We start from the raw sequence: 18,879 nt of genomic DNA, 5'->3' as shown, positions 1-18,879 counted from the left end.
ACCAGGCTTCTCTGTCCCTCACCATCTCCCGAAGCTTGCCCAAGTTTATGTTCATTGCATCACAGATGCCATCCAGCCATCTCATCCTCTGATGCCCTCTTCTCCTTCTGCCCTCAATCTCTCCCAGCATCAGGGATTTTTCCAATGAGTCTGTTCCCATCAGATGATCAAAATACTGGAGCTTTACCTTCAGCATCAGTCCTTCCAGTGATTATTCAAGGTCGATTTTCATTAAGATTGACTGGTTTGATCTTGCCGTCCAAGGGACTTTCAGGAGTCTTCTCTAGCACTACAGTTGGAAGGCATCAATTCTTTGGCATGCTGCCTTCTTTATGGTCCAGCTCTCACAACCATACATGACCACTGGGAAGACCATAGCCTTGACTCTACAGACCCTTTGTCGGCAGAGTAATGTCTCTGCTTTTCAACACACTGAGTTTGTCATAACTTTCCTGCCAAGAAGCAATCGTCTTCTGATTTCATGGCTGCAGTCACCATCTGCAGTGATTTTAGAGCCCAAGAAGAGGAAATCTGTCACTGCTTCCACCTTTTCCCCTTCTATTTGCCATGAAGTAATGGGGCCGGATGCCATGATCCTAGTTTTTTTTAATATTTAGTTTTAAGCTGGCTCTTTCACTCTCCTTCTTCACCCTCATCAAGAGGCTCTCTAGTTCCTCTTCACTTTCTGCCATTAGAGTGCTATCATCCACGTATCTCAGGTTGTTGATGTTTCTCCCGCCTATCTTGATTCTAGCTTGTAACTCATCCAGCCCAGCATTTCTGATGATGTGCTCAGGGTATAGGCTAAACAAACAGGGTGACAGGATCATACATATTGATAATTATCTTAAATGTCAATGGATTAAATGCACCGACCAAAAGACATGGACTGGCTGAACAGATGAAAACATGTGCATCTATGCACTTCCACTTACCACATCACTCTGCTTGACCCTCCAAAGTGTATGTAATTATTTTATATTGTTAGGTTAATCATGCTTCCATTATGGCTTGCAATTATAATTATCTTTTATTTTATGTCTGGCTATTGATTGTAAAAACTGATAACATCCTTTACTATTGTGATTATGTAACTATTACTCAATACCATTGTATCAGGATTGTTCAACAGAAAAATAACAGAATTCTGTATCACCAAAACTATCATTTAATAGAAAAACCTGCAATCGCTTTTTAAAATCCAGATGCATATCAGAATTATCTTGGAATTTTCTAAAAAATACAAATGCCCAGGTATTGTTTTTTTTCCTCCAAAGCTCCAGGTATGTTTCTAATGAGCAGCCATGTTTAAACACAACTGGACTATATGAGAATCTCTTACTTTTATCTAGTTTGTTTCACTTTTCCTATTTCATATTCAGTCTCCCATTTCACTTAGTTTATGTTTTCCGATTTCTCCATCTCCTTTTTTTTTGATGTTCTTTCTCAAGTCTTTATCAAGCATAGTAGAAAAGCTTTTCTATACCTATATATAAATAATAAGTATAATGTATATTTTTAGAAAACTTAAGAATTTTATCCTAACTAAAACATTTATGGCATTTTGATTTCACTTGTGTGACTTAGTATGAATAGAATGTTAGATGTCTAATTAAAAAAATAGACATTCAACAAGCTACAAAGGTTTACTGTATAGCACAGGGAACAATAGTCAATATCTTGTAATAATCTATAACTGAAAGTATTTTCCAAAATAATATATGTGTATACATATAACTGAATCACAAAAAAACCAGAATTCTACTTTTTGGAATTTAGTAAGGTTTATCTTTTAGCCAGTTTTTCTAATGCCCTATGGAAATCTAATAACAATGTATGAGATACAAAATTTTTAATACATTTGCATAGGATATAAAATTAATATAAATATAAATCACATATAAATTATTAATGACATCATTCAAGATGCTTCTATTCTTATTTTTTCTGCATTTGATAAAATATTCTCAGGAACTATTAATATGTCTCACTATGACTATAAATTTCTTTTCCCTTCTATTTCTTCTGATTTTTGCTTTATGCATCTTTGTTTCTTTGTTGTTAGGTGTCTAATCATTTATGATGTCTATCTTCTTTGTGAATTTTACCTTTTATCATTAAAAATATTCATCTTTGTTTCATTTAAAAATGAAAAAAAAATTTTAAGGGGAAAAAAAGAGGTGATAAAGTCAAAACAAGAGAGATACTCTAATTGGTGTCACTCACAAGAGGGGGAAATCTGGACATGCAGGGAGACCCCACGATGTGCAGGCAGAGGGGTGACTAAGGGAGGACACCGCAGGGAGGTGGCCTCTGCAAGCTAAGGAGGGACCTCAGAAGAATCCAACCCTGCTGGCACCTTGATTTTGAACTTCCAGCCTCCAGAACTGTGAGAAAATAAATTTCTGCTCACCAGAAATTTAAGCCACCCAGCCTGTGCTACCTTCTATGGCAGCTCGAGCTGACTAAGACAAGCTGCGAGTGGTGAGGCTGAGTGACAAAGTCTATAAGCCCGCGCCTCTGCACCGCCCTCCTGCAGGTGTCTGAGCTCAGCGGGGCGGCTGGTGGGGCTGGGGCGTCTGCATTCCCAACATGCTCCCAGGGCAGGCAGACATCGCCACCGTCTCTGGCCTCCAGCCCAGGCTCCCGGCTCAGCATTGTGCTGTCCCCTCCCTGCCTGGAATCCAGTTCATCACACAAGAGGAGGTGCCCTTTAGGTAAGTGGAGATGAAACCAAAGACACGGGCATGAGAAGTCAGGGAGGGGCCAGTGAGACACCAGCGAGGAGCCTGGTGAGGTGCTGGTGGGCAGAGGCCTGGAGAGAATGGGGAGGGAAGAGAGCGGCCACAGATTGCCGTGTCAAGTATAACCTGTCATTTAGTGAGCTCCGCAAGATGCCTGACACGGGGTCTGACACCAAGCCACTGTCTCATGCGGAATAGACTGTGGCCGGTGCTGGTAGAAGAAAACACTTAAGTTCTCAACCTAAAGAGCATAAAACATCACTGGTACACAACCCACGCACAATTACTAGAACTGTAAATAGACTGAATCAATAGCCAGCCATTGCTGGTATTAAGCAATTACAGGTAAAGGTCAATTTAGAACACTGGGGGCAATGTTCTTTAAAAAAATGTGTCCAGTATTCAGTCAGGAATAAAGATGCTTTCCAAACATTCAATGCCATATGTATATAAGATGACGGTAAATCTCTTCTGGCCAAACATATAAGACGGAAAAAAGTAGTGAAAAGAAACGGCCATTGTATCTTGGATGGAGGAGCCAAAGGACATTAATACTTTAATGAGCAATAAAGTGAAAAAGACAAAGACATATAGCACGTTCTTAAAAAGTAAATGTTCCTCAGCGCAGGTAGGGTGTGCCAGGGTGAGAAGTCCCACTGAATGATGGGCATAATACAGAGTGCTGATCTATAGAAGTGATGAAGCAGACACAGCGGAGCATTTCGCCAGTATAATAACATAGACTATATATAATAATATCAGTATAATGATACAGTCCATCAGTACAATATATAGTCTTTGATCTAAAAACTAGAAAACCAATTTTAAATTCTAGGCATTGATTTAAAAATCTGCTTGTGATAACATGATTGGAAAATCTGTAGTAGGCAAAACAATATCCTCTCAAGAATGTCCATGTCCTAACTGCCAGAACCTGTAAATATGTTAGGTTACATGGTAAAGGGGAGTTAAGGTCATGGGTGGCATTCAAGTTGCTAATCAACTGACCTTAAAATAGGGAGATTATCTGGACTATCCAGGTAGGCCTAATGTAATCATGAGGGTCCTTAAAAGTGGAGGAAAGAAGGAGATGTGGCTGTGGAAGAATGGTTGAGAACTGCAACACTGCTGGCTTTGAAGATGGAGGAAGTAGGCCGGGAGCCAAGTAACGTGGGTGGTCGCCAGAAGCTGGAAAAGGCAAGATAACAGATTCTCCCCATCGAGCCTCCACTGACACTTTGATTTTAGCCTAGTGAGACCCGTGTGAGACTTCTAATTGACAGAACAATAAGATAGTTTATCCTCTTTTTAAGCTATCAGATTTGTGGTAATTTGTTATGGTGACAAGAGAAAACTAATACAAGGTCAAATTTGTCCCCAAATCCAAAAACATTCTTAGAACTGGAGATGGTAGCACATGGTTTCGCTTTCTTACTAGGACAACTGATGCCTTGCTTTGAAACAATTCAAAGATTATATATGACATCCTCTGAAGCTTCCCCAATACAGGACATCTTGCTGAAACACATATCAAATCTGACCATAAACTACTCTTACGCATGCAATGGGAATGCCAAATAAATGTCGTTAAATGCTTAGATAAAATTCAGGCAAGATGACAAAGAAATCAGTGAAACAACAGAAGGTCCTCAAAAAGAGCAAATCCCACCTTTGGTGGGAAATGACGTTAGTTCTGAACCTGAGCTGTCCATAGGTATTTGCTATGGGATGTGTTTAGCAAAAGCCTCCAAAAAATCTAGGTTAGGTTATTTTACTTTTAAAGGGATTAAAAATGTATATTTATTATTTTAAATATCTCTAGAACTTCTCTAAAGGAACCATACATGAAATATTCAGCAAAAATGATATTTCAATAAAATAAAATTCAAATAAGGACACAAGAACGTCTGTGGACTATGAAATAGAAGATTCACAAACAATCCTGAAATTGATTCCCACAGAAATTATTTTTCTGGACATTGCTGACTGAAGTATAATGTTAACTGAGCAAGATACTACCTTCAGGTTTTTTTATAATAATTTTTTCTTAAAAAAAATCAAGTAACTACTATATAAATATACTGTTTTAAGAGAGTGAAAACACCAACATAAGAGATGATGATTCATATGAAATTAAAATATTTAATAATTCTGCCACTCAGTTATAATCATTATATGAAACTGCATTACAATGTTTGAAACTGACATGCAAAATTTATAGTAATTTCTGATTCTAAAGGTGGCTTTGAGAATATTTTTTGATAATTCCAGTTCCTATGCCTCAGCAGAGTTGAGTAAAAACTCAACAGAAATTTCTCGCAAATGAAATTAATTAAAATTTTAAAAAAACTAAGAACTATGATTCATGAGTAATGGTTTAATTTGGCATCACTGTTAATAGAACACAAATTATGTGATAATGTTTATTACAACGTTATCTCATAATTTTGCTGAAATGAAGGCAAGAAAAATATATTTTATAGAATAAACATGTAAATTTATGAATTATGTGTATTTAGTTCAGTTGCTCAGTCATGTCCGACTCTTTGCGACCCCATGAACCGCAGCACACTAGGCCTCCCTATCCATCACCAACTCCCGAAGTCCACCCAAATACATGTCCATTTGAGTCAGTGATGCCATTCAACCATCTCATCCTCTGTTGTCCCCTTCTCCTCCTGCCCTCAATCTTTCCCAGCATCAGGGTCTTTTCACATGAGTCAGCCCTTTGCATCAGGTAGCCAAAGTATTGGAGTTTCAACTTCAACATCAGTCCTTCCAATGAACACCCAGGACTGATTTCCTTTAGGATGGACTGGTTGGATCTCCTTGCAGTCCAAGGGACTCTCAAGAGTCTTCTCCAACACCACAGTTCTAAAGCATCAATTCTTCGGTGCTCAGCTTTCTTTATAGTCCAACTCTCACATCCATACATGACCAATGGAAAAACCATAGCCTTGACTAGATGGACCTTTGCTGACAAAGCAATGTCTCTGCTTTTTAACGCGCTATTATACTCATCCAAACATCACTAATTCATCAACATCATATCCAGACATGTACAATAATGATTAAGTTCAGTTGTCTTTGGCATTCTACTGGCATTGTGCTAAGCTGCTTCAGTTGTGTCCAACTCTTTGCAACCCCATGGACTGTAGCCCGCTAGGCTCTTCTGTCCATGGATTTTCCAGGCAATAATAGTGGTATGAGTTGCCCTGTCCTCCTCCAGGGGATCTTCCTGCCCCAAGGATCGAACCTGTACCTTTTAGGTCTCTTGCATTGGCAGGCAGGTTCCTTACCACTAGCACCACCTGGGAATCACAGCTTTACATGTTGTTTTTTGTCATTATGAAGGTGTATTTGTCAAGGTAGAATTTATGTAACTATGAGCTTCATTTTGACTTTTACATATTTAGACATATAGTCTGTGACCTTTATTTATTCTCTTGATTCAGACCCAGCACACGGCAGGAGAAAACGCAGTTTTATTTGCTCATCATGAGAGCACTGAAAGGTAATAACTGTCAAGGCCATTTTACAGATGAGGAAAGTGAAGTTCTATGAGATGGATTTTCCAAGGTCAGAAGAAATAGCAGAAGCAAGATGCAAACCCTTGTTAGTTAGATTGAAAATCCCAGGATGCTTCACTGCATCCAGCCTAATGGAGTCAAGGATTGCTACAAACATTTCATGGATATGCTAGATGTTATAAAAGTTTTCAGAAGGAAGGGATTGCTGGACCCTTGTGATGCAGAAAGGGCTTGGAAGAATAGCTGGGCAACTTCTGGTTCTGGTAGAATGGTGCATTAGATGTCATGAAGATCCTTCAAAGAAAATAATTAAAATGCTACATGAAGCCTGAATCATGCACTAGATAAGTGTATTAGCAAGATGGCACAAAAGGAAGGAAGCCATAAAGCCCTCAAAGAAAACCAGGAACTCTATGAGGTAAGCTGCTTTCACCATCAGAGTTTCTGCTGCCAAGCTTTGCAAATAAAAGATGAAATCCAAGACCCATCAAAAGCAGGGAATCTGACAGGAGACTTCATCAATAAAACTAGAACTCTAAAGAGAAGTGAATGCAAAATAAATCCTACCAGACAGAACAAGACAGTTACAAAAGTTGTCTCTCTGGAAAAAAAAAATCTCTCCCAAGAATTCAGGACCATCAGCTCATCTTCATAGGGGGTTCATGGTCCAAATCCATACCACCACCATGGTCCAAGAAATCTCAAGTGGAAAACTTACCATGGTTACATACAGAAATCAAAGTTTTGTAATTTCTTCAGGCAAGTAACAAAACAAATGCAAAGCCTCTCTGAAGGATTTCTATTTTAATACAAGCATGCACACACCTGGAAACAAAATGCCACGAATGAGAAACAGCAAAAACAGGAGACAGCAGAGACCAAAGAACAGATACTGAAATATAAAATAATTATGTTCAAGTATTTCTAAAGAAACAGCTAAACATATAAACAACAAACAAGCAGATTTGAAAAGAAGATAATGCAACTTTAAGAAATTAAAAACAATAACTGAAATAAAAAGCCATTGAAAGGATAAATAGCATACTACACCAAGTTGACAGGGAAATCAGCCAACTGAAAGTACATTCAAAGAAACTATCCAGAATGCAGTCAGAGAGATTAAGAACTAGAAGATGCGAAAAAGCAAATAAGAGACATAGCAAAAATTTCTCTGGAAGGAGAAAATACAATGATTCTGATGTGATATTTGAAGAGATAACTGGTAAATGTCTATAGCTGTTGCTCGCTAAGTCGAGTCCGACTCTTTGCAACCCCAGAGACTGCAGCACACCAGGCTACCCTGTCTTTCACTATCTCCCAGAGTGTGCTCAAATTCATAACCACTGAGTAGGTGATGCTATCTAACCATTTCATCCTCTGCCACCCCCTTCTCCTTTGGCATTCAATCTTACCCAGCATCAGGGGCTTTTCCAAGGAGTTGGTTCTTCGCATAGGTGGCCAGAATATTGGAGCTTCAGCTTCAGCATCAGTCCTTCCAATGAATATTCAGGGTTGAATTCCTTTAGGACTGACTGGTTTGATCTCCTTGAAGTCCAAGAGACTCTCAAGAGTCTTCTCCAGCACCACAATTCAAAAGCATCAAATGTCTAGGACTGTAAATGTCTAGAATTGCTGAAAGCCACTGGTCCTCAGATCCAAGAAGTGGGGCACAGTAAAGACAGCTGGTGCTCACCAAATACCATAAGTGCTTTCTTACACATCTCGGACCTTCTTGTCATTAGGTTGGGGTCATGTTGACTATATCTGGTTACAATTAATTCCAGGCCAGGGCAGTTAAATAATGATGCCTTCTTGTCATGGTGGACTTGGGATGCAACCCTTCCACTCTTAAGAACTGACCCACTCATCTCCCAGTGGAAATCACTTTTGGCTGAAAACTGCTACATTGCCCACATTATGCTTGCTGCTAAGGGGCAGCACACTCCCCACTAAGGATGGATACAAAGTCCTGGACTTCTTTTCTCCTTGGGGACAATTCTGAAGGATCAACCCCACCCCAGAGCTACCTGGGGGATCAGCTGAGGCCTGTGATGCAACTTCTTCTACCCAAGCCTGCTTCCCCCTCTTACTTAAGTGTTGTTCCTCATAAATTTCCCACATGCAGGTCTTTTGCCGCAGAGCCTGTTTCTGGGAAATCCAACCTAAGGCATCTCTCTCTCTCTTCCCCTTCTGTGGTGATGTAGGAAGCCACATGTTCCCGACGGAGCAGCTAGAAGGTGGCCAATCTTATTCTTCACAGTTCCTCACTGACCACTTAGTTGTGTAATGTCAGCAAGAAATCAACCTTTGCTCTGTTAACACATTATTGACCACAAACATATTAATACCATGTAAAGACAGCTGGAGTAACCACCAAACTGATAAATTCAGAGAATATATCTAGCATATTAATTATAAAACAGGGAATGGAAAAGAGCATGTGCAAAAGGAAAAAAGAAAAGAATGCAGGAAAGAGAGGACAACAGAGAAAACAGGACAAATGCACATAAGATGATCAAAATAAATGCAAATATTTCAATACTCATTATGAATATGAACAGACTAAACCATCCCTTTAAATGACACATATTGTCAAGCAAGATAAAAATCCAACTGTGTACCATTTACATGAGACACAATTGAAATACAAGAACAGAGAGATTATTAGTCAAAGTAAGGAAAGAAATAAATCAGACACATAACAAAAACAGGAAAACTGGAGTTACTATAGGACTATCAGACGGATGCTAAGACAAACAGCATTGCTAGATATAAAGAGAACCACTTTTAAAAAAGAATAAGAACTTTACTTCACCAGAAAGATAAAACTAAGAACTTAGATGGACCTAAAAAAACACAGGCTCAAAATATATAAAGCAAAAATTGACTTATCTACATAGAGTAATTCACAAATATGACACCACTGTGGAAAATGTTAACACATTTCAATTATGGATAGCTTAAGCAATCATAAGTTGCATAAGAAATCAAAATGGAAGTTAGAAATTAATTAGAACTGCATATGTGGACTGCAGTTAAAGCAATACTCAGGGACAAATATATATATATTTAATTATTTATATTATGAGGTAGAGTGATTAACTTAAGAAGTTAGAGCAATAATAGCAAATCAAACCCAAAGTAGGAAGAAAATAATAAAAATAACAGAGACATTAGAGATATAAAATACATTATAGAGAGAATCCACCAAGCCCAAATCATCTTCTTTTCAAATTTTTTTTTCAAAGGACAAACTGGCAAGATTAACCAAGAAGAGAACATTAAAACAAAGACCACATATTCATGTTAGTTGACACAGAAAAAGCATTTCACAAGATCCAATACCCTTTTGGGATCAGAAAATACTCAGTAAAATAATACAGAACTCCTTTAAACCTAAAAGGCCATCTATGAGAAACCCAGAGCTAACCTATAATGGAATGCTTTCCTCCCACCATCAGGAAGTCTGCTCTCACCACTTCTATTCAATATTGTAGTGGAGAGTCTAGGTAAGTCAACTAGACAAGGAAAAGAAACAAAAGCCATCTAAATTAAAATGCAGAAGCAAACCTATCTCCATTTGCAGATGACATAATTTTCACATACAGGAATTTCTAAAGGAGTCACTAAAATACTGTTAGAACTGTAAATACTGTTAATAAATTAATTCAAGCATGTAGGATATCATATATACAAAACTTGGTTTCACTTCTATATCCTAGCAAAGAAAAACTGAAATAAATTTAAGGAAACAATTCCACTTACAACAGTATCAAAAACAACAAAATACTTAGACATAAACTTAACAAATCATTTTAATGGTACAAGATTTACATACAGAAAACTACAAAACATTTGTCAAGGAAATTAATACCTAAACAAGTGGAAAGGCAGCCCATGTTCATGGATTTAATTTACTTAATAATATTAAGATGGTAATGCTTCCCAAATTGATCAACAGATTCAAAGGAACCCCTATTAAAATCCCAGTTGCATTTTTTTGGGCAGAAATTGACAGATCCTAAAATTCATAAGGAAATGCAAGGGACCCTGAACAGTCAAAACAACCTTGAAAAAGAAGATCAGAGTTAAAAGACTCATACTTCCCAATTTCAAAACTCACAACAGAGCACAGTAATCAAGACAGTGAGGTACTGACATAAGAATAGACAAACAGATCAGTGGAAACTGAGAATTCAGAAATAAACCTTCACATTTACAGTCAATCAATTTTCAATAAAAGTGTTAAGATAATTCCTAAAGAAATAATGAACAGTCTTTCTAACAAATGATGTTGGGAACGCTTGATATCCCATACTAAAAAAAAAGAAAAGAATAAAGCAGGACCTCTATTTCATACCATCTATAATAACTAACACCAGTGGTAAAGAACCCATCTGTCAATGCAGGAGACGTGGAGACATAAGAGACAAGGGTTCAATTCCTGGGTTGGGAAGATCCCCTGGAGGAGGGCATGGCAACCTACTCCAGTATTCTTGACTGGAGAATCCCTATGGACAGAAGAGCCTGACAGGCTACAGTTCATAGAATCACAGAGTCAGACATGACTGAAGCGATTTAGCATGCAAGCACAATAACTAACACACACACACACAAAATGGATCATAGACCTAAATTTTAGGGATAAAACTCTTCAAAGTATAGGAGTAAATCTTCATGACCTTGGATAAACCAAATGTTTTTTAGATATAACACCCAAAACATAAGTAACAGATGAAAAATAACATTTCAGTTCAGTTCAGTTCAGCCGCTTAGTTGTGTCCAACTCTTTGCAACCCTATGAACCGCAGCACGCCAGGCCTCCCTGTCCATCACCAACTCCCAGAGTCCACCCAAACCCATGTCCATTGAGTCGGTGATGCCATCCAACCATCTCATCCTCTGGCATCCCCTTCTCCTCATGCTTTCAATCTTTCCCAGCATCAGGGTCTTTTCAAATGAGTCAGCCCTTTGCATCAGGTAGCCAAAGTACTGGAGTTTCAGCTTCAACATCAGTCCTTCCAATGAACACTCAGGACTGATCTTCTTTAGGATGGACTGGTTGGATCTCCTTGCAGTCCAAGGGACTCTCAAGAGTCCTCCAACATCACAGTTCAAAAGCATCAATTCTTCAGCACTCAGCTTTCTTTATAGTCCAACTCTCACATCCATACATGACCACTGGAAAAACCATACCCTTGACTAGATAGACCTTTGTTGACAAAGTAGTGTCTCTGTTTTTTTAATATCCTGTCTAGATTGATCATAACTTTCCTTCCAAGGAGTAAGCATCTTTTAATTTCATGGCTGCAACCACCATCTGCTTTGGCCTTGGAGTACAGAATGAAGCAGGACAAAGGCTAATAGAGTTCTGCCAAGAGAATGCACTGGTCATAGCAAATGCCCTGTTTTAACAACACAAGAGAAGACGCTACACATGGACATCACCACATGGTCGACACCAAAATCAGATTGATTATATTCTTTGCAGCCAAAGATGGAAAAGCTTTATACAGTCAACAAAAACAAGACTGGGAGCTGACTGTGGTTTAGATCATGAACTCCTCATTGGCAAATTCAGACTGAAATTGAAGAAAGTGGAGAAAACCACTAGACCATTCAGGTATGACCTAAATCAAATCCCTTATGACTATATAGTAGAAGTGAGAAATAGATTTAAGGGACTAGATCTGATAGAGCGCCTGACGAACTATGGATGGAGGTTTGTGACATTGTACAGGAGACAGGAATCAAGACCATCCCCAAGAAGAAGAAATGCAAAAAAGCAAAATGGCTGTCTGGGGAGGCCTTACAAATAGCTGTGAAAAGAAGGGAAATGAAAAGCAAAGGAGAAAAGGAAAGACATACCCATTTGAATGCAGAGTTCCAAAGAATAGCAAAGAGAGATAAGAAAGCATTCCTCACCGATCAATGCAAAGAAGTAGAGGAAAACAATAGAATGGGAAAGACTAGAGATCTCTTCAAGAAAATTAGAGACACCAAGGGAACATTTCATGCAATGATGGGCTCAATAAAGGATGGAAATGGTAGGGAACTAACAGAAGCAGAAGATATTAAGAAGAGGTGGCAAGAATACACAGAAGAACTGTAAAAAAAAGATCTTCACAACCCAGATAATCTCAATGGTGTGATCACTCATCTAGAGCCAGACATCCTGGAATGTGAAGTCAAGTGGGCCTTAGGAAGCATCACTGAGAACAAAGCTAGTGGAGGTGATGGATTTCCAGTTGAGCTATTTCAAATCCTGAAAGATGATGCTGTGAAAGTGCTGCACTCAATATGCCAGCAAATTTGGAAAACTCAGCAGTGGCCACAGAACTGGAAAAGGTCAGTTTTCATTCCAATCCCAAAGAAAGGCAATGCAAAGAATGCTCAAACTACCACACACTAACTATCTAACAAGCTACTAAAGTGATGTTTAAAATTCTCCAAGTCAGGCTTCAGCAATACATGAACCATGAACTTCCAGATGTTCAAGCTGGTTTTAGAAAAGGCAGAGGAACCAGAGATCAAATTGCCAACATTTGCTGGATCATTGAAAAAGCAAGAGAGTTCCAGAAAAACATCTATTTCTGCTTTATTGACTATGCCAAAGCCTTTGACTGTGTGGATCACAATAAACTGTGGAAAATTCTGAAAGAGATGGGAATACCGGACCACCTGACCTGCCTCTTGAGAAACCTGTATGAGGTCAGGAAGCAACAGTTAGAACCAGACATGGAACAATAGACTGGTTCCATAAAGGAAAAGGAGTAAGCCAAGGCTGTATATTGTCACCCTGCTTATTTAACTTATATGCAGAGTACATCATGAGAAATGGGTGGCTGAAAGAAGCACAAGCTGCAGTCAAGATTGTTGGGAGAAAGATCAATAACCTCAGATATGCAGATGACACCACCCTTATGGCAGAAAGTGAAGAAGAACTAAAGAGCCTCTTGATGAAAGTGGAAAAGGAGAGTGAGAAAGTTGGTTTAGATAATATTAAATTTTAAATTTTTCATGTTTCCAGGGATACCATGAATAACATGAAAATGCAACACACAGAATGGTAGAAAACATTTTCAAACCATGTATCTGATGAGGGACTTGTATTCAAAAAAGAACTCATACAACTCAGCAACAAGGACAAATGACCCAATTTAAACATTGGTCAAAGACTTGAATAGACATTTTTCTGAAGAAGGTATACAAATGGCCAATAAGCACATGAAAAGAGGCTCAACATCACTAATCTTTAGGAAAATTCAAATCAAAACTACAGTGAGATATCACCTTATATCTGTTAGGACGGCTATTATAAAAAAAAAAAAAAAAAAACCAGAAAATACCAGTCATCTAAATTTAGGGACAGTCTACAAAAGGAAGGAAATTCTAATATACACTATAACATCGATAAACTTGAAGACATTATGCTCAGTAAAATAAATATGACAGTCACAAAATACAAATACTATATAATTTCACTTTTATGAAGTACTTAAAGTAGTCAAATCATAAAGACAAAAAGTATTAATAGCAGTTGTCAGAGACTGGCTAGGGGAAAACAGGGAGTTCTTATTTAACGGGTACAGAGTTTCAGTTTTACAAGATAAAAAGGATTGTGGAGGTAAATGGTAGTGATGGCTGCAAAATAAGATAAATGTATTTAACACCACAGAACTGTGCACTTAAAAATAGTTAAGATGGTAAATTTTATGTTAAGCATATTTTACCACAATAAAAATAAAAGTTACTCCTAGATTTATCAGCAATTCCATTCCTAGGTGTGTACCTAGAGAATTGAAAATATGTTCACACAAAAACTTGTACACAAATAACTTGTACATAGCATTACTCATAATAACCAAAAAAAAAAAAACTGGAACAACTTAAGTGTTTACCAACTGATGAATGAATAAACAAACTGGTATATCTATAAATGGAACACTATTTAGCCATAAAAACAAATAAAGTACTAATCCATGCTATAGCACATATGAACCTTGAAAACACTATGCCAAGTGAAAGAAGGCATTCACAGAAGGCCACCTACTGCATGATCCCATTTATATGAAATATCCAGAATAGTCACATCCATAGAGACAAAGTAAATTAGTGGTTGCCATAGGCCTAGGAGTGGGGGCTTTGGGAAATGCCTGCTAATTGGTACAGAGTTTCTTTCCAGGGTGATGAAAACATTCTAAAATTGACCGTGGTGATGGTTTTGGACAGCATACCTTGTGTGTGTCACATATTAAAACTCACTGAGCTGTATGCTCTTAAAGGGAGTATTTTATGGCAGTAGCAGTAGTGCTAGTCGCTCAGTCATGTCCAACTCTTTGCAGCCCCACGGACTGGGCTCCTCCGCCCATGGGATTCTCACGGCAAGAACACTGGAGTGGGTTGTCATTTCCTTCTCCAGGGGAATCTTCCTGACCCAGGGATCGAACCTGGGTCTCCCGCGTTGCAGGCAGGTTCTTTACCATCCGAGCCACCAGGAAGCCCCATAAATCATATTTTAACAAAACTGTTTAAAAAAACTTTCGACAGAGAAAATTCAACTGTGGCATCAAGCTGTCCCTTGCACGATTCACCGTGTCATTCACACAGAGTAAGAGATAAAGGATGCTCCCTTGAGGTGAGCAACGCGGTGGCCCTGATCAAAGAGCTTTAGAGGTAAATCCTACCAAGTAGTCAGGAATGCATGATTCCAACATTATACAATTTCTTATGGAATAAAACTGCAACACTCTCCAACCCATCTGTGGTTGGCATCATCTTAATCCCCAGTGTAGGCAAGGGCAGTATAAGAAGGAAAAATTACAGGCCAACTCAATAAATAGATTGAAGGATCCTAGTCAAAAATATTAGCTGATTGCAGCAACAGATTAAAAACATCCTCCACCATGACCAAGTAATATTTAAAGGCAATGTTAGTTTAACGTTAGTAAGTCAAATTGACCACATTAACAACTTTCAAATGAATCATATATGACCATCTCAAAGGATATATGATAGAAAAAAGAATTTATTACTGATTAGAGGGGGAAAAAATCCTAGGAAAGAAGGGATAGAAAGGAATATCCTTAAAATGATAAAGGTTATTTAAATATACACACCCAGTGAAAGAGCTAACATTAAGTAACAAAATGCTGAAAGCATTTCTTTGGATTAAAATCAAGAACAATAGAAAAATGCCTGCAATCACAATTCACTTTAATAAAGCTTCTGATTCCCACGGTGGTGATCCAGGCACCCAGTTTGAGAAATCCTGGACTGGAGAAACCAGTTGCTATGATATGACTCCTCGCTTCCGGGTGCCCAAGGCCACCTACCCAGCACCACTGATCTGGCTCTGCTTCTGCTTCTTCATAATTAGCCCAACACTCTATTTCATTTTTCTTGGATCTTCACAGTAGCTCTGTGAGACAGATATTATCTCCATTTAACAGACGAGGAAACTGAGGCTTAGCATTATGAGTCTTGTCCAAATTCCCACCATAAATGGCAGTGCAAGGCTGAGAAAAGCTTTGCCTTTCCTCTCTACAGCCAGCACCTCAGGAACCCTCCTGCCTGTTCCCCTAAATTTAGGCCTCCTGGACAATGTGGTGAGTTTACCTGTAGCCTGGGGGCCAGGGCCATCATTAACAAAAGATCCTCAATATAACACAAAATACTCTTGTTTCCTGGCCAAGGGTGATGCCATGTTCCACATGAACTTGCAGTCTAGACCTCCCTGTTTGTCTCTAGGTTGGGTTTGTGTCGGAATCAACACCTAGACATTTATTCCGTTCTTTGAGCTCTTTGTTCACATCTTTCAGAGCTCCCTAATGTACCCAGGTCTGTTTTTAGGCACAAGGGAGACTTGAAATTATGAGGCGTGCACCTGAGTCACACCTTCTACAGGAAGAGAGAACTGCCCTTTCCTGAAAGTAAGCCATTAGCAGGACTGAGCCGGAATAAAGGATGCCAAGAGGTGGGTGCCCCACCTCCACTGATGGGTGAAGCTCAGAGGGTAGGGAAGTGGCCTAGGGCACACAGCTGGCTAATATTCGAAGGGAGAGGCGTCTGTACAGAGCAGCCTGCAGAGGTGTCAGCCCACCGCTGAAGAGGGGGGGGCACCAGCAGCTGCACGGAGGAGTCAGAAAGGAGGATGGATGAAATGGAGGGGAGGAGATGCAGTAACCCTTCTTCAGACAGAGATCAAGGAAAGTGAAAGCCCAATCCGGTGGGGAGACTACAGAGAGCACCAGTGTGGCTGGAGAAGTGGGTTTGTGGATGGAAAACAGTGGAGGAAGTGGACAGAGGTTAGGCAGGGAATGCCAGGCAGGGAGCTGGGGAGGGAGTCTACGGGAGAGGCGGCTCAGTGCCTCCCCCCAGCACACTCCACCCCTCCAAGTGCGGAGGACACAGGAGAGTTGACAGTAACAGCCAACATTACTGGCCTATCACATGCTGGGTACTTCCCGTAGGTCACCTCACTTAATCTTCACCACTACCCTAGGAAGCGGATTCTAGCTTCCATTTTACAGATGCAAAAAATTGGGGTCGGGAGATTAAGGTCACTCTGCGGACCAAGTATTAGAACCCAAAGAGCCCACCAAAAGCAAGCTTAACATTTCTATGAAGTCTCCTATTTTAAATATTCATGCAAATTATGCACTTTCTCCTTAATATGCTTGTATCTGATTATGTTTAAGATGTCACTCCTCCTCCCCAACTAAATCCTCAAGTAAAACCACCCTCCAGACAGGCAGAGCCACTGTGCTTCCCCTGGGGCCGCATGAACTTTGCACATGATGCTGGGAAGTCCAGTAGTGGATGTGGGAGCCAAAGGAAAGTTCTGAAGGAAACAGATGTGAGATGTGATGTTGGTCTCTGCCTCTGACTAGTGCCACTGTACTAAAAAGAAAACTGTCACCTCCATCATTTATGGAAAACTGGACAAAGAAGACACATCATCTTCAGCCTCAGGGGCCATCTGGGTCCTTATCCTCAGAACCCCCATACATTCAGAATCCCAGCAGGTGACCCAAGATCCCCAATGAGAACACATTCTCTCTGGCATTTCTTTCCTGGGCACAGTCTTGAACCCAGCCTTGACCAAAACTCCCAGGAAGACATCCAAGAAGATACCTATAACCTCGGCCCCAAGAACCCCACAGCTGCCCCGCGGTCTCCCAGCTCCAGGTCTTCGCTCATACCATTTCGTCTACCTGGAGTGCACTCCCCACCTCCCAAATCCTACCCATCCTCAAAACGCATCTTTCAGCTCATCCCTTTCATGGAGCCTTCCCTGATGCCCTCCTCCTGCAAGTGAGCAACGCCTCCTCTGAACAAACCTCTCCCTCCCTGAGCTACACCCTAACCCACTTGGCCATGGAAGTGTTCCTGCATAGTTTTAAATCTTCCCAACCAACACAGAGCCCCTTAAGGGCAGGCTTTGCGTGTGATTCTTCTCTGGGCTCCACACAGTAACACCTTGCACACAGTAAGTAGGCAGTCAAAACCAATGTCGAGTGCATGAATCAAAGGATCACTGTGTCCCCACTCATCACAGCCACTAGTTCTCTGCGGGTAGAACCAGCCAGGGAAACGCACCAGGAAGACGCCTACAGCCTCGTGAGAACGGAGGCAGGACCCCTGCTCGACAGCCCTGTGGGGACCCGGCCTAATTTCCAGCGTGTCTGTTACCTGCTGCATCCTCAACGCTACCCTCTAACAGCTCCACATCCTTTTGATTTCACCCCAGTGCCTGCTGGCATCACCTAGCTCTGCAGGCTTTTAGGGAGAGGGTCTAGTGGTCTGTCTCCTCTTAACTTTCCACTCATGGTGCCAAGATTATTTGGGATTTTTTTTTGGGGGGGGGGGTGGTAGTCATAAGGGCTGAGCAGTCAGCTGGGTGGAAAGGAGCTCTCACCCACCTTCCCCGTGACATCTTCCAGGTGAAACGTCTCACCATGAAACAACAGTCATTCTTTTTCAGTCAAAAAGGAAAGAAATATGGACATTTCCCTGGTGGTCCAGTGGTTAAGACTGTGCAGGGGACACAGGTTCAATCCCTGTTTTGGGAACTAAGATCCCACATGCCTCATGGCCAAAAAAAAAAAAAAAAATTTTTTTTTTTAAAGGAAGAAAATATGACACCAAAACAAGGGTGTAGTGAGGTGACATTACTTTGCAAGGGCAGGAGGAGGTGCACCACGGGCCACAGCTCACAGGCTGCACGGCCTCACCTAAGTCTCACTAAAAACACAGACGATGGCTGCATCCCAGGAGTATCAGGGTAGCTGCTCTCGAGCACTCAGGCAAAAGAGGTGCAACGACTCCCCCTCGTTGCCTCAACTCACACCTGGCTCAGGCCTCCTGCAAGGACTGAGCACAGCAAAGCCACGCTCAGGTGACTCTGCCCCTCACGGGCTTCCAAGCACCCACGAGAGAGGATACTTAAAAAGCTGCCCCTCAGCCGGGTGCTGCTGGCTTCATCTCTGCAGCCTGACTCTGTGGTCTCAATAACGGCTCTGTTTCAGGATAAAATACAGGATGTCACAGGCAAGGGCTACAACTTAAGGAGACTTTCAGGATCACTTCCGTTTTCAGGTTTG

General features: G+C 40.4%; 1 protein-coding gene across 3 annotated transcripts in view; it reads right to left on the bottom strand.

Moving 5' to 3' along the window:
* Window positions 1-18,879, bottom strand: part of PAQR5 (progestin and adipoQ receptor family member 5) — a 91,218-nt gene that overhangs the window by 32,330 nt on the left and 40,009 nt on the right. The window lies entirely within an intron of this gene.

This window comes from Muntiacus reevesi, chromosome 7 (genome assembly GCF_963930625.1).
Source record: "Muntiacus reevesi chromosome 7, mMunRee1.1, whole genome shotgun sequence".
Classification (NCBI taxonomy): Eukaryota; Metazoa; Chordata; class Mammalia; order Artiodactyla; family Cervidae; genus Muntiacus; species Muntiacus reevesi.
The sequence above is the reverse complement of the archived record's forward strand: the minus strand, read 5'-3'. Positions and strand labels throughout refer to the sequence as shown.